Genomic DNA, 15444 nt, shown 5'->3' on the forward strand with positions numbered 1-15444 from the left:
TCACACCAAGCTATAAAACAAATAATAATCCTTCTATGTTAACAAGGCTTTAGCCACACCTGCAGTAGAGACAAAATACAGCAAACATTCCACATTGAAGGTTTAGCACAAATCAAATATTGACTACATTGTACACTTGCACTGAAATACAGTGTTATGCTAAAAAAATCACACATGAAGTTAAATCAATAAACATTAGGCATGAATAATAGCCAACTTAGCAAATGCACCGAGCTACATAAACATGCACATTTTCTCTGTAGTTAATAAATGTGGGTAATTTACCAGTACATCATTTTCCACTAAGTTATTAATAATAAATTCCAACTTCACATTCAAATGATTAGACTTCAACCTACCCTTTTTTGAGAGAGAGAGAGAAACTTTGTTTATTTAGACCATAGTCTTTTAAACAATACAAAACACGATCAGGATCCAAATAATGTAGACAATCTAAATTCTACTGCATAATAAATATTTAAAACCCAATACATGTTAAAAGGAGGTAACACCCTCGAAAACATACAATTCATTGAACCCACATTTTAGAGAAATCTCTAGATTCCTAAAATAAAAGAAAAGTTCACATTTATAAAAGACCCAGAAACCCTTTTAATCAATGCCCCTCTTTCAGTATCTCCCTTCCAAATTATTTTATGGCCTTCAGGAATGTTCCCAATCCTATTGCAATTTCTAATGAGGGCATATCTGTAAGTAAACAAACCGCTTGGGCACGCAAATTTATCTTATGTAAAAAAATATAGGACGTAAAAACAATTTCCGTATGGCAAGTACAAATGTGCAATCAAGCAATATGTGCAACATGTCGTTTCTTGATCCTAGTCCATAGTTACAATTACCATCTAGGCCAATCAGTGCAGACGTTATTTTTCCGTCTGTCTTCCAAGGGTTAACCCCAACTCGGGTCCTTAGAATTTCGTATCTTAACCCTTGGTTGGGCAATATATCCAAGTACGGAAACCAAACTTCATTTACCCATGAGATAACCACTGGACCGATTTTTTCACTAGCATATAATCAAGGTCCTGTGCCCTTGAAAAGGACTCACCTTGTTCCCTAAGCATTCTCTTTGTAAAATCAGCCACCAAGGAGTCCTGGGAGAGTCTCACATTAAGGCGCCCTGCTACTTTCTGGAGGATTCTTCTCACGTCATTTGCCCAACCAAGGCTACTTATTTGAATCTCCTCTCTACACCATTGTGAGACCTTCTGTACCAGTCCTGGGTCTTGACGCTACCAAAATCTTACCAGGGCCATTTGGGATTGCACACTCCAAGAGATTAACCCTAGTTCCATTCTGATTGCTTGAACCATTGTACAGCTAGGTAAAGACAATAATATTTTTTTAATTTTTCCTTCTTCCTGATCCCACTCATGTTTACCACTCAGGTATAGAACCTCAGCCCCATACAATACGTGGGGGGGATCATTGCTTCGAATGCCTTTAACATTGGTTTGTGTGTCATATCGCCATATTCTTTATTAAACTTTTTTAGCCCGCATATGGACGAAAAAGCTTTAGCTTTTTGAACCTCCAAATGGGTGCGCCATTTTAGCACACTGTTAAACCAGAGGCCTAGATATCTATATTCTTTAACTGCCTCCAATTTGTCATGGCCCAAAAAACAATTAAAATTCTTCTGGCTCTTCCCAAAACATAAAACCTTGTTTTTTTCCATATTTACAGTCAATATTTTTCTATCACAATAATGTTTAGAAGCATTTAATTTCTTTTGGAGTCCTATTTCAGTTTGATCAAGAATCACTAGATCATCAGCGTATAGGAGACAAGGCACTTTGTGACCCCTCATTCTGGGGCTTGCGCTTCTTTCAACTTCTAATGCCGTGGGGATATCTGCCAAGAAAATTGAAAATATCAGGGGTGCCAAAACGCACCCCTGTCTAAGGCCATTCCCTACAATTATCTTATGAGTTAGTGACCCCTGTGTATCTCTAATGACCTGGGCCCAGTTCCCTCTATGTAACTCTTTTAAAATCATCAACAGACTATCCGGGATTCTAAATTTTAACATATCTTCCCAGAGTTTATTACGGTCCACAGAGTCAAACACTGCCCGAAAATCGACAAAGCAGCAATGAACTTCCCATTTTGTTCTATCGATTTCCGGGCCAGGGCCCATAGGGCAAAACAGTGATCAATTGTGGAATGGCCTTCTTTGAAACCACCTTGTTCTACTGGGATAATTGATCCCTCTTCTGCCCAAGTCTTTAACCTACCTAATATTATTTTAGCAAATATCTTTTCACCAATATCAAGTAGGTTAATTAATCTATAGTTCCTAGGTGCGGAGACATCCCCTTTTTTATGGATCGATCTAATGATCGCACCCTTCCAATTAATCGGAATTGTCCCTGTTTCTAGGATTACTGAGAAAATTTGGGAGAAAAAAAATTCAGCCCACCATGATGTCCGTGACTTTATTATCAAAGCTGGCAAGTTATCTGGGCCAGCAGCTCTTGTTAAGTTTAGGATCTTTATCGTAATAAGAACATTTTCTACTGAGAAGTCTGGTTTTAAATCAACTACCAGACCACTCCAGTCCCCTAGTATTTCCTCTTCAATTTCTCTCCCCGGGGAATACAATTCCTTCAGATAGTCCTCCCAGGCGCCCTCTTCTACCACACAATTTATTGAAACAACTGAGCACTCTGTTACTGATCAAACTGGCTTCCAGAACAATCGTATGTTCTTGGATTCTATTGCCTCCAACAATTTCCCCCAGCAGGTTTCCTTATGGGCTCTTTTTGTACTATAAAGAAGCATGATGTATTCTTTCTTTAGTTTGACAAGATTTTCTGCCGTAGACTTATCAAATTTTTTATGCAAACTACGCTGTTCTCTCCTTAGTTCTCTTTTCTTATTTAAACATTCTATATTAAACCAGTTACCTTACCTAACCTGTATATTTTGTTTACTCTTGGAGGCCTTTACTTCTATTTTAAGTTCGACCTTGATACTTTGTACCGCTTGATTTATTTTTTCAATGTACCAGGCCAAATTTAATCCAGCTACACTTCCTAAAGTGATATTTTGTTGGAGCCTGGTTAACCTTTCTATATATTCTTCGGTTAACCGTGTTGAAATGCGCCTGGGATAATCCATCTGTTGTATGATTACTTTCTCAGCAACAATCTGATGGGAATATACCAACTCCAATTCTAGAATATTGTGGTCACTGTCTTCTATATTGTAGACCCTGAAGCCCTTTATTAAGTTGAAATTCCATGCTGGCATAAAAACATAATCTATGTGGCAGTTTTGTGTACCTTGTTTGAAAGTTTTCTTTGCCGGGCAGTCTTGTGGGAATCTACCGTTCAAGCAGAAGAGACTCTTGGTCGCTAGGTAGTTTCCCAGACTTGCATCATGCATTGAACAAGGACTTTCAGGAAACTTTGCTTGTATTATATCTTAGGACTCCAACATTTCCAAATACATAAGGTCATGCCGCTTAGGGTTAAGTTTATGGTTAAAATCTCCTACCAGCAAAATCAAATCTGAATCGTACTTTTCACACAATAAATCTAAATCATTTTTAAAATGTCCCATTTCAATACCATATTCCTCCTGATCACCCCATTGCATATACACATTTAAAATCAACACATTTTCTTTCTTATTACCAGCAGCAATTAGGGTTATTCTACAACAGAGCAGCTATTTGCATGTTACAGTGAGCTGTAATACATTTTTCACTAGTTTTGTAGATAGTGTGGAGAAGCGTGGCTCAGTGGTTAGAGGCGGCAGAGTGTGGTGAAGCGTGGCTCAGTGGTTAGAGGCAGCAGACCTGGAAGCTGAGATCGACCGTGGACCAGGGTTCGATTCCCCTCCTCGGCGGGTCTCGGGCTCAAAAATTCCACGGACTTGACAATTCTTGCTCTGGTGCCTACTCGACTCACGGGGTCACACTCTGCGACTCTGGGCAATAGCTTGCTTAATCTCCACTACGGCCCCTCGCGGCGGGATGCCTGGCTTTCACCTTGTGGATACCCTGCCGGGGTATCTCACAGGGGAATACCAGGACGGGTTCCCTAAGCAAGCGCCTTGATGCCTTCGGGTGATATGTGCGCTATATAAGTTGCAATACATTTACATAATGTCAGTAAGTCACCTGCAGGGCGGCCGGACCTAGATTTTACTGCCGGGCGATAAACTTGACGGAACCCATCCACTATGGGGGTCTCGCCACATAGCCAGGTCTCCTGGATACAAGTGATCTCGTTGTTTTTGCCAGTTCTTTTATCCATTCAAGCTTTATTTGGTTTCCTAACCCATTTATATTCCAGGAGACCACTTTTAGGCCATGTGGCTGCCCCATTACCTATTCTACGTCACTAGGGGGCCCGTAACCATTGGATTCCTCTAAGTATCGCTGAGAAGGCCCTGGGGGGTTAGTACTAAGGCTCCAATTCTTCCAAGAGTCCTCTGGAGCGGAATTATTTATTATTATGTTAAGATTTCCCAAGCCTAAACCTGCACCTCTTTCTAGTAGTCTTACTTGCCTTTTTCCAAGCCCTGCATGGTGCTTTAGAAAAGCTTTTTCTTGTTGAACCTTATCTTCTGCCCCTACCTCTTCAATGGGTACTAGCAGAATCCCTGCTTTTAGTAACTCACTCTCTACTCTCTCTATCGCAATTTTTACCAGGTGTTAGACCTGACACCCTTGGCGTGGTTTTCCCCCATCTTTTTGCCTCTGCCTCCTGTATTTTTGATGCTGTGCTGGATTTCGTTTTTGCTGGTTTAGATGCTTTGGACACTCTGCCACTGCTGATCAGTGCCAGAGTGTAAGTGCTCCCTATGTAAATTGTCATATTGATTGGGTATACCTGATTGGCATATTTGTATCACCAGGAAGTCCCTAGTAAAGTGCACTGTGTGTGCCAGGGATGGTGATGACAGATGCTACTAGTGGGCCTGCAGCGCAGATTGTGCCACCCACATGAGTAGCCCTAAAATGGTGTCTCAGGCCTGCCAGCGCAGTGCCTGTGTGCAGTCAGTGGACTGCCATGTCTGCCTGGCCAGTGTCCCCACTGGCTGGGCCTAACCCTTCCCTGTCTGTGCACTTCAGTCACCCCTATAGAAGGCTCAAGGTACCCCCCTGGGCAGGGTGCAGTGTATGGGTACGGTAGAGCATGTACTAGTGCAGGTCACATGCTCTGGTAGTGAGCGGCAGCCATTTTGTGTGCTCACGGCTGCAAGGTTATCTTGCTCCATAGACTAACAGGGGGGAGGCTGGTCCCAATGGATACCAGCCTATCTTCCCATAGGAACAAGATGGGACATAAGTGATTGATATCCCTGAACTCAGAATTTAATAACATATCTTTTAGTAAAGTTTTTTTTTAAATCCTGTGTTTGAGAATAGTACTTTTAGAAAGTGGCTGTTCTCTTGTCTAACCTTTCTGTGTGCCTGGGCCTGCTTGTGGATTGACTGTCTGGTTTGAGGGTGACAGGGGCTGCAGAGCCCCCAGGAGGTTGTCTGAGTCAGTCCGTGGATGAAAGGATGCATCTGCTGCCAGGGAAGTGGGAGGAGATAGCACCTGGGAGTGAATAGGGCTGTGTCTGCCTGACCACAATGCTGGCTCCACCTCCCGCTGGGCGACTGTCACCTCTGTCCCTGATACTGAAAGAAAGAAGGAAGCCAGGAAACCCCCAGTGCTCCAGCAACACCCAGAACTGGTTTAGACCGGGCTCAGGGCCCACTTGCACAAAGACTTCAAAGGACTTCAAAGACATTTAGGGGTATAAGAGAAGGACCCCTGACAACAGAAAATTAGATTCTACAATCAAGAGGAACCTCTGCTGGAAGAAGGACCGCTGAAGAACTGAAGGAAGATTGCCTTGCTGTGTGCTCTAAGGGCTGACCTGTTCTGCTGTTCAACTAAAAGCTGAGAAGAAGAAAGGGACTTTGCTGTGTGCTGTGACCCTGCCTGCTTGAACTACAAAGACTTTGCTGTGTGCTGTGTCTTCAACTTGAATCTCCAAGGGCCTGAGAAGAGCTGGCCTCCTGTTCCTGGAACCCAGGGTTAAAAGGTTCCTAAAGAAACCCCAAGACGCTGTGAAGATCGTGCTGTTTTGACCTGGTGTGTGCTTTGTGACCAACTGCTGAGCGTGGGCAGAGATCGGTGTGCTCATCGGCACATACTCAGTGAGGGTCGGAGGTCCGTGGCGTCTCCCCTCGTGAGTTCTGCTCTAAAAAGGTTGTGTGGCCGTGAGGGCGGTCTTGCTGTGACCTGCGCCCTCGAAAATCATCTGCTGCCTGTTCACCGCCGCTGTCAGGGGGCCAGAAACACCCTCCGAAGGTTGCCGTCCCTGGTCGGAGCTGCGGGGCCGAAGAACGAAGCCGCCGCGCTCCCATTGGTCAAAGAGGACGAGCCCTCTGTGAACGCTGCGCTGCCGCGTCATCACAGAGGCCGCGCACTGATTGGCTGCCGGCTCGACACCATCAGAGGCTTGTCCCGGGAGCCGCACTGTCATTGGCTGACTCCCGGGTGGCTGCAGGGGCTCGTCTGCGGAGCCGCGACATCATTGGTATGTCCTGGGGAAGCCTACGATCGATCGTCGGAGCTGCGCTTGAAGCGGCAAGGAGTCCCGTACTCGAGACCCGTCCTCGCCGAGGGAGCCCGCGAGTGCTGACTGCCCCTGGCCTGTGTCCCTGATCGAAGCGATGTGCTAGCTCCCCGCCGCTCCCTGGAAGTGCTGAGAGCGGGCGGAGAGCAGCCGGGACCGGCCGGGGCTGGGTGCGAGTCAGCTCTGATCGGCACGGTGGTGCCCATAGAATACTCGGCGAGGCGCGCTCACAGCGTTTGAGCTCATTTATCCGAAAGGCTGATTCTGAAGTAAGAACACGCTGGCATTGCTTTTACCACTCGTTTTGAGAGCTAGTTTTGAAATAAGTCAGTAGCATTATTTTTTATACTGATTTAAGAGACTTGAGACTGATTTTTATATAAGAACTTCCTAAATACAAGTGCAACCTTCAAGATTAAGTGCAACCTTTTATCAAAGAAGCAACTATAGTGTATTGTTGTTTTTTAATTGCTGCAACTAGATAAAGTTATATTTTTATAAATATACTTACCTGTGTGGTCTCAGTTTGTGGTGGATTGGGGATCATTGTGTATGTTAAGTGCATTTATTATACACATTGCCTTGGGGATAAGCCTGTCTGCTCGAGACAAGCTACCTAGAGGGTGAGCAGGGGTTATCTACTGTGTGTACTTCTTCACCCTGACTAGAAGCAAGGGTCCCTACTTGGACTAAGGTACTTACCTCTGCCAATTATAGACCCCCAGATCTAACATTGTTGGACAGCGGTGTGGATTCTGAACTAATATTTGCACTTGACCTACAGTGATTTCTTGTACATCACTAGTCTAGTTTTAGCAGCACAGATTGCACAAGATTTTTCTTTTTGGTGAAACCTATTTTTGAAAGGCTAGGAAGCATCATGTCTCAGAGAGCAGTAAGCGAAGGAGTAGAATTGGAATTTGAAATTCAGGAGTTGCTCATCTATAAAAAAGGAGCAGCTGAAACAATTCTGCAAACAGCTTGGATGCCCAGTGAAGGGCAGCGCAAACAAGGAAGAGCTACAGAAAGCTCTAAGGGCCTGGTGGGAGGCCAAACATGTTCCAGAAGATATTACTGGAGAGGGAGGCACACAGGAGAATGCTTTTGTATCCAGTGATTTGCCAGTGAATAGGCCAGCTTCTAGGGTTGGCAGCAACCATTCCAGTAGGGGTTTTTCTCCAGAGGAGCTGGAAGAAAATCAGAGGGCTAGGGCCCATGAGATTGAGTTTTTTAAACTCAAGACCCAAGCAGAAGAGAGGAAGGTTCGCCTTGACAATGAGGAGAAGGCGGAGGAGAGAAGAAATTCTCTCGCTTTGGAGGAGAAGAAACTCCAGTTGGCTCATGAGTTGAGTCTGAGGGAGCTGGACCTTAAAGCTAAGCAAGGGGAGTCCAGTTCTAATGGTGGCAGCGTACAGCCAGTGCAGGCGGGTAAGGTATACATACCCAAAGATTTGGTGCATAATTATCAGAGGGGTGAGGATATTTATGCATGGTTTAGATCCTATGAGCTTGCCTTAAAGATGAATGAAGTGCATGAGAAGAGTTGGAGGGCAGGTTTGTGGAAGCATTTTGAGGCCTCTGGGAGGGATGTCTTGGCACCCTTAGAAGCAGCAGGTACCTTAACCTACCCCACTATGAAGGAGGCTTTATGCCTCAGGTATGGGCTTACTCCAGAACAGTACCGCCAGAAGTTTAGGAACTTCAAGAAACTTGACTCTAGTACTTGGGTGGAGTGTGTGAGTATGTACACGCGTGCACTGGAAGGTTGGATAAAGGGCAGCAAGTAACTGATTATGTGGGGTTGTGTCACTTGATTAGTTGGGAGCACTTGAGTAGTTTATGATTTCCAGAGCTGCACCAGCATCTTTTAGACAGCAAGTTAACTGATCCCAGTGAGCTTGCTAAGGAGGCGGACCGCTGGACTAGCACCAGGGTCCACAAGGGGGTGGTAAGTACCCCAGCCAAGGGTGGACAGGGTCCCCAGCAGAAGGTTGAGGAGGACAAGGGTAACAGTAAGCAGTCTTCTAAAGGGCCCCAAACTAGTTCCAAGGAGAAGGAGTCCCAACCCCCCAAGTCTAAGAAGCCTTGGCCCCATAAGGGCAGGCAGGACAACAGGTCCCTGCCTACTTGCTATGCATGTAGGGAGGTGGGGCACATTGCCCCCAAATGTCCCCACAAAACCTCAGCGCCCAATGGTGCTCCAACCCCAGGGTTAGCCAGTGTAGTTTTGGGAGGTGATTTGGTTTCCAGCGGGGAGGAGGGGTTAGCAGTGATGACCCTTGTCTCTTTAGGAGACCAAGAGATGGTCCAGGAAACCTTGCTGCCCGCTAACACTAAAAAATACGGGCAGAAGGTGACCATCAATGGAAGAGAGATAGAGGCTCTGAGAGACACAGGGGCCAGCGTGACATCTGTCAGGTGTCAGTGGGTGTCTGAAGAGCAGATCATTCCCAATGTACTCCGTCTTGTGGTGGCAGCTGACAGTTCAGTGCGCCTCTGCAAGTTGGCACGTGTTCCCTTTGAGTGGGAGGGAGTCTCCGGTCTTTTGGATGTGGTTGTCAGTGATGCCTTGCCTGTAGATTGTCTCTTAGGTAACGACCTGGAGAGCTCTCCATGGAAAGATGTGGAGCACAGAACTCATTTGGAAATATTGGGCTTGCCTGCGTGGATCTGTGTGACCACACGTGCAATGTCAGCCAGTAGGGGTGGATTAGCAGAACTGGAGCCTGGAACAATGGCCCAGGGACCTGCCAAGAGAGGAAGGGGTAGAGGGCGTGGGAAACCAGCCCCTGCCGTTCCCACGGTCCAGGAGGAAGCAGAACCTGAGGGGGATGCCCTGGAACCTACAGGGGAACAGGTGGCTGAACTGGGGGAATTGCCTGAGCTGTCCCAGTGGCAGCAAGATGGGGGTCCCTCCAGGGAGGAATTCTGCCAGCCTCAGAAGGAGTGCCCTTCTCTCATTGTTGTGCGACAGCAGGCTGCAGACCAGGCAGCAGGCCTGGGGTCCAAGGAACATTTGATTTACTGGGAAGATGACTTACTTTATAGTGAGCCTAAGTTCGCTGAGCCCGGTGCAGCCCGTGTGCTGGTGGTACCCGAGCGCTTCAGGAACTTCCTCCTGGGTCTGGCTCATGACGTGCCTCTTGCAGGACATCTGGGGCAAGACAAGACCTATCACAGGCTTGTCACCCACTTTTACTGGCCCCAGATGAAGAAGCACGTCACTGCCTTTTGTAAGTCTTGCCAAACTTGTCAGGCCAGTGGCAAGAGCAGAGGGAAGTGTGTGGCACCCCTCCAAACCTTTCCTGTGGTGAGCACCCCTTTTGAGCGGGTGGGCATTGACATCGTGGGGCCCCTGGACCCCAAGACAGCCTTAGGCAACAGGTTTATCCTGGTCTTGGTGGACCATGCCACCCAGTACCCGGAAGCCATCCCGCTCAGGACAATCACAGCCCCCGTGGTGGGCCGTGCCTTAATGGGGATCTTTTCCCGTGTGAGGTTCCCCAGAGAAGTGGTCTCCGACCGGGGTACAAACTTCATCTCTAGGTACATGAACTCTCTGTGGGAGGAGTGTGGGGTGACATATAAGTTCACCACTCCTTACCATCCTCAAGGAAATGGATTGGTTGAAAGATTCAACCGCACCCTAAAAGGCATGATTATGAGCCTAGAAGTGCCCATGAGGCGGAAGTGGGACGTCTTGTTACCATGCCTGTTGTTTGCCTACAGGGAGGTGCCTCAGAAATCCTTAGGGTTCAGTCCCTTTGAGTTGCTGTATGGCCACCCTGTCAGAGGACCTCTCACTCTGGTGAAGGAGGGGTGGGAGAAATCCCGTGGGAAAACCCCTCAGGATGTGTTCAGCTATGTGCTGGCCATTCGCAACCAGACCAAGCGCTTCAGGAAGCTCGCTCAAGAGAACCTGGAGGCTAGCCAGGAGGAGATGAAAAGATGGTACGACCAGAACACTTCTCTGGTTGAGTTCCACCCTGGTCAGAAAGTGTGGGTGATGGCGCCGGTGGAGCCTTGTGCGCTCCGTGACAAGTGGACCGGGCCATATGAGGTGATAGAGCGCAAGAGCGAGGTTACCTACTTGGTTAACATGAAGACTCCCAGGCAGCCCCTGAGAGTGTTGCACGTGAACCGCCTCAAACCCCACTTTGAGAGGTCTGAAGTGACTATGCTCCTGGCTACAGATGCTGGAGGGGAGGAGGATAGTGACCCTCTCCCTGACCTCCTGGCAACCAAGGAGCAAGACGGGTCAGTGGATGGTGTGATACTCTCACCCACCCTGACCCCAGAACAGCAGAAGGACTGTCGCCAGGTCTTGGGTCAGTTCGCCCCCCTGTTCTCCCTGACCCCAGGTGTCACCAACTGGTGCGTCCACGATGTGGACACTGGAGATAGTCTGCCTGTGAAACAGAAATTTTACAGGGTGTCTGACAAGGTCAGAGCTAGCATCAATGAAGAAGTTTCCAAGAAGTTAGCGCTAGGAGTAATTGAGCCCTCCAGCAGCCCCTGGGCTAGCCCAATGGTCTTAGTGCCTAAGAAAGCTGCTACCCCCGGTGGCCCCCCAGAACTCTGGTTCTGCGTGGACTACCGTGGGCTCAATGCGGTCACCAAGACTGACGCACACCCCATCCCCAGAACTGATGAGCTGGTGGATCGGTTGGGAGCTGCCCAGTACCTCAGCACCTTTGATTTGACTTCAGGGTACTGGCAGATTGCCTTAACTGAGGGGGCCAAGGAGAGGTCAGCATTTTCAACGCCAGAGGGGCACTTCCAGTTTTGTGTCATGCCCTTTGGGTTAAAAAATGCCCCTGCCACATTCCAGAGACTGGTCTACCAGGTATTAGCAGGGCTGGAGGAATTCAGCGCAGCATACCTGGATGACATTGCTGTGTTCAGCTCCACTTGGGAGGAACACCTGCAACACCTCTGTGAAGTGTTGAAGGCTCTGCAGAAGGCAGGCCTCACTATCAAGGCCAGTAAGTGCCAAATAGGGCAGGGATCAGTGGTGTACTTGGGACACCAGGCGGGGAGCAGCCAAGTGGCGCCCCTACAGGCGAAGATTGATACCATTCTGGCTTGGGAACCCCCCAAGACTCAGACTGAGGTGAGAGCCTTTCTAGGTCTCACCGGGTATTACAGACGGTTTGTCAAAGGTTATGGCACCATTGTGGCCCCTTTGACAGAGCTGACATCTAGAAATCAGCCCAGGAAAGTGAATTGGAACGAGGCCTGTCAAACTGCTTTTGACACCCTCAAAACTGCCATGTGCACAGCACCGGTGCTCTAAGGCACCTGACTTTTCCAGTGAGTTCATTGTGCAAACTGAGGCTTCAGAGCAAGGCGTGGGAGCAGTACTCTCACAAATCAACGATGAGGGCGGAGACCAACCAGTGGCTTTCATTAGTAGGAGGCTACTCCCCAGGGAACAGAGATGGAGTGCAATTGAAAGGGAAGCTTTCGCTGTGGTCTGGGCTCTGAAGAAGCTGAGGCCCTACCTGTTTGGGACTCACTTCCGTGTTCAGACCGACCACAGGCCCCTCAGATGGTTAATGCAGATGAGGGGTGAGAATCCAAAACTGTTGAGGTGGTCCATTTCCCTACAGGGGATGGACTTTACGGTGGAGCACCGCCCTGGTACAGAACACGCCAACGTTGATGGTCTGTCCAGATTCTTCCGCCTTAGTGATGAGGACTCCCAAGAGGTTGGGTAGTTCTCCCCACTTTCAGCTGGAGGGGACACGTGTTAGAACTGACACCCTTGGCGTGGTTTTCCCCCATCTTTTTGCCTCTGCCTCCTGTATTTTTGATGCTGTGCTGGATTTCGTTTTTGCTGGTTTAGATGCTTTGGACACTCTGCCACTGCTGATCAGTGCCAGAGTGTAAGTGCTCCCTATGTAAATTGTCATATTGATTGGGTATACCTGATTGGCATATTTGTATCACCAGGAAGTCCCTAGTAAAATGCACTGTGTGTGCCAGGGCTGGTGATGACAGATGCTACTAGTGGGCCTGCAGCGCAGATTGTGCCACCCACATGAGTAGCCCTAAAATGGTGTCTCAGGCCTGCCAGCGCAGTGCCTGTGTGCAGTCAGTGGACTGCCATGTCTGCCTGGCCAGTGTCCCCACTGGCTGGGCCTAACCCTTCCCTGTCTGTGCACATCAGTCACCCCTATAGAAGGCTCAAGGTACCCCCCTGGGCAGGGTGCAGTGTATGGGTAAGGTAGAGCATGTACTAGTGCAGGTCACATGCTCTGGTAGTGAGCGGCAGCCATTTTATGTGCTCACTGCTGCAAGGTTATCTTGCTCCATAGACTAACATGGGGGAGGCTGGTCCCAATGGATACCAGCCTATCTTCCCATAGGAACAAGATGGGACATAAGTGATTGATATCCCTGAACTCAGAATGTAATAACATATCTTTTAGTAAAGTTTTTTTTAAATCATGTGTTTGAGAATAGTACTTTAAGAAAGTGGCTGTTCTCTTGTCTAACCTTTCTGTGTGCCTGGGCCTGCTTGTGGATTGACTGTCTGGTTTGAGGGTGACAGGGGCTGCAGAGCCCCCAGGAGGTTGTCTGAGTCAGTCCGTGGATGAAAGGATGCATCTGCTGCCAGGGAAGTGGGAGGAGATAGCACCTGGGAGTGAATAGGGCTGTGCCTGCCTGACCACAATGCTGGCTCCACCTCCCGCTGGGCGACTGTCACCTCTGTCCCTGATACTGAAAGAAAGAAGGAAGCCAGGAAAGCCCCAGTGCTCCAGCAACACCCAGAACTGGTTTAGACCGGGCTCAGGGCCCACTTGCACAAAGACTTCAAAGGACTTCAAAGACTTTTAGGGGTATAAGAGAAGGACCCCTGACAACAGAAAATTAGATTCTACAATCAAGAGGAACCTCTGCCGGAAGAAGGACCGCTGGAGAACTGAAGGAAGATTGCCTTGCTGTGTGCTCTAAGGGCTGACCTGTTCTGCTGTTCAACTAAAAGCTGAGAAGAAGAAAGGGACTTTGCTGTGTGCTGTGACCCTGCCTGCTTGAACTTCAAAGACTTTGCTGTGTGCTGTGTCTTCAACTTGAATCTCCAAGGGCCTGAGAAGAGCTGGCCTCCTGTTCCTGGAACCGAGGGTCAGAGGTCCATGGCGTCTCCCCTCGTGAGTTCTGCTCTAAAAAGGTTGTGTGGCCGTGAGGGCGGTCTTGCTGTGACCTGCGCCCTCGGAAATCATCTGCCGCCTGTTCACCGCCGCTGCCCGGGGGCCAGAAACACCCTCCGAAGGTTGCCGTCCCTGGTCGGAGTTGCGGGGCCGAAGAACGAAGCCGCCGCGCTCCTATTGGTCAAAGAGGACGAGCCCTCTGTGAACGCTGCGCTGGGATTGGCCCAATGCTGCCACGTCATCACGGAGGCCGCGCACTGATTGGCTGCCGGCTCGACATCGTCAGAGGCTTTTCCCTGGTGCCGCACTGTCATTGGATGACTTCCGGGTGGCTGCAGAGGCTCGTCTGCGGAGCCGCGACATCATTGGTCTGTCCTGGGGAAGCCTACGATCGATCGTCGGAGCTGTGCTTGAAGCGGCAAGGAGTCCCGTCCTCGAGACCCGTCCTCGCCGAGGGAGCCCGCGAGTGCTGACTGCCCCTGGCCTGTGTCCCTGATCGAAGCGCTGTGCTAGCTCCCCGCCGCTCCCTGGAAGTGCTGAGAGCGGGCGGATAGCAGCCGGGACCCGCCGGGGCTGGGTGCGAGTCAGCTCTGATCGGCACGGTGGTGCCCATAGAATACTCGGCGAGGCGGGCTCGCAGCGTTTGAGCTCATTTATCCGAAAGGCTGATTCTGAAGTAAGAACACGCTGGCATTGCTTTTACCACTTGTTTTGAGAGCTAGTTTTGAAATAAGTCAGTAGCATTATTTTTTATACTGATTTAAGAGACTTGAGACTGATTTTTATATAAGAACTTCCTAAATACAAGTGCAACCTTCAAGATTAGGTGCAACCTTTTATCAAAGAAGCAACTATAGTGTTTTGTTGATTTTTAATTGCTGCAACTAGATAAAGTTATATTTTTATAAATATACTTACCTGTGTTGTCTCAGTTTGTGGTGGATTGGGGATCATTGTGTGTGTTAAGTGCATTTATTATACACATTGCCTTGGGGATAATCCTGTCTGCTCGAGCCAAGCTGCCTAGAGGGTGAGTAGGGGTTATCTACTGTGTGTACTTCTTCACCCTGACTAGAAGCAAGGGTCCCTACTTGGACTAAGGTACTTACCTCTGCCAATTAGAGACCCCCAGATCTAACACCAGGTCAGAGTAGACTTGTACTTAAGTAAACTCTTTTCCATCGAGGGTTGGTTAAAAGCCTACCTGTCAGAGGTCTTTTGTGTCGATTCCTTTCAAGTTAGGGCTATGGGCGAATGAATTAAGGAGAAGTGATCTGTTTAAATACGGTCTCTTCTTCATTTTTTTCCCGCCCCTTCCCATTTTTACTTGTTCAAAATACTGCCACTGGTTTCTTTTACCCTCCATTCCTTTTGATTTTGGCCCCCTATGTGGTTGTTGTATATTAGTTCTAACCCCATCCTCTGATATATTGCTCAGATGATGCCTCTCTTTAAGTGTAGCATTTGTAGCAGGTTTTCTAGTTCTATTGCATGGTGCATTTTTTATGCATCTAGTCAACTTTTCCTTATAATTTTGTTTCCTACTACCAATAACCTTTTTCACTTGATTCTTTGCTGGTTTCTCAGTGCTTCCTATTCTTATTCAACTCACTCTCTCTCTCATGTTTTTTGGGGTCTTTAATTTTAACACTTGTTCCACTGATCCTAGGGGTTCCTCCAA

The sequence above is a fragment of the Lissotriton helveticus genome, chromosome 3_1, assembly GCF_964261635.1.
Source record: "Lissotriton helveticus chromosome 3_1, aLisHel1.1, whole genome shotgun sequence".
In the NCBI taxonomy this organism is placed as follows: Eukaryota; Metazoa; Chordata; class Amphibia; order Caudata; family Salamandridae; genus Lissotriton; species Lissotriton helveticus.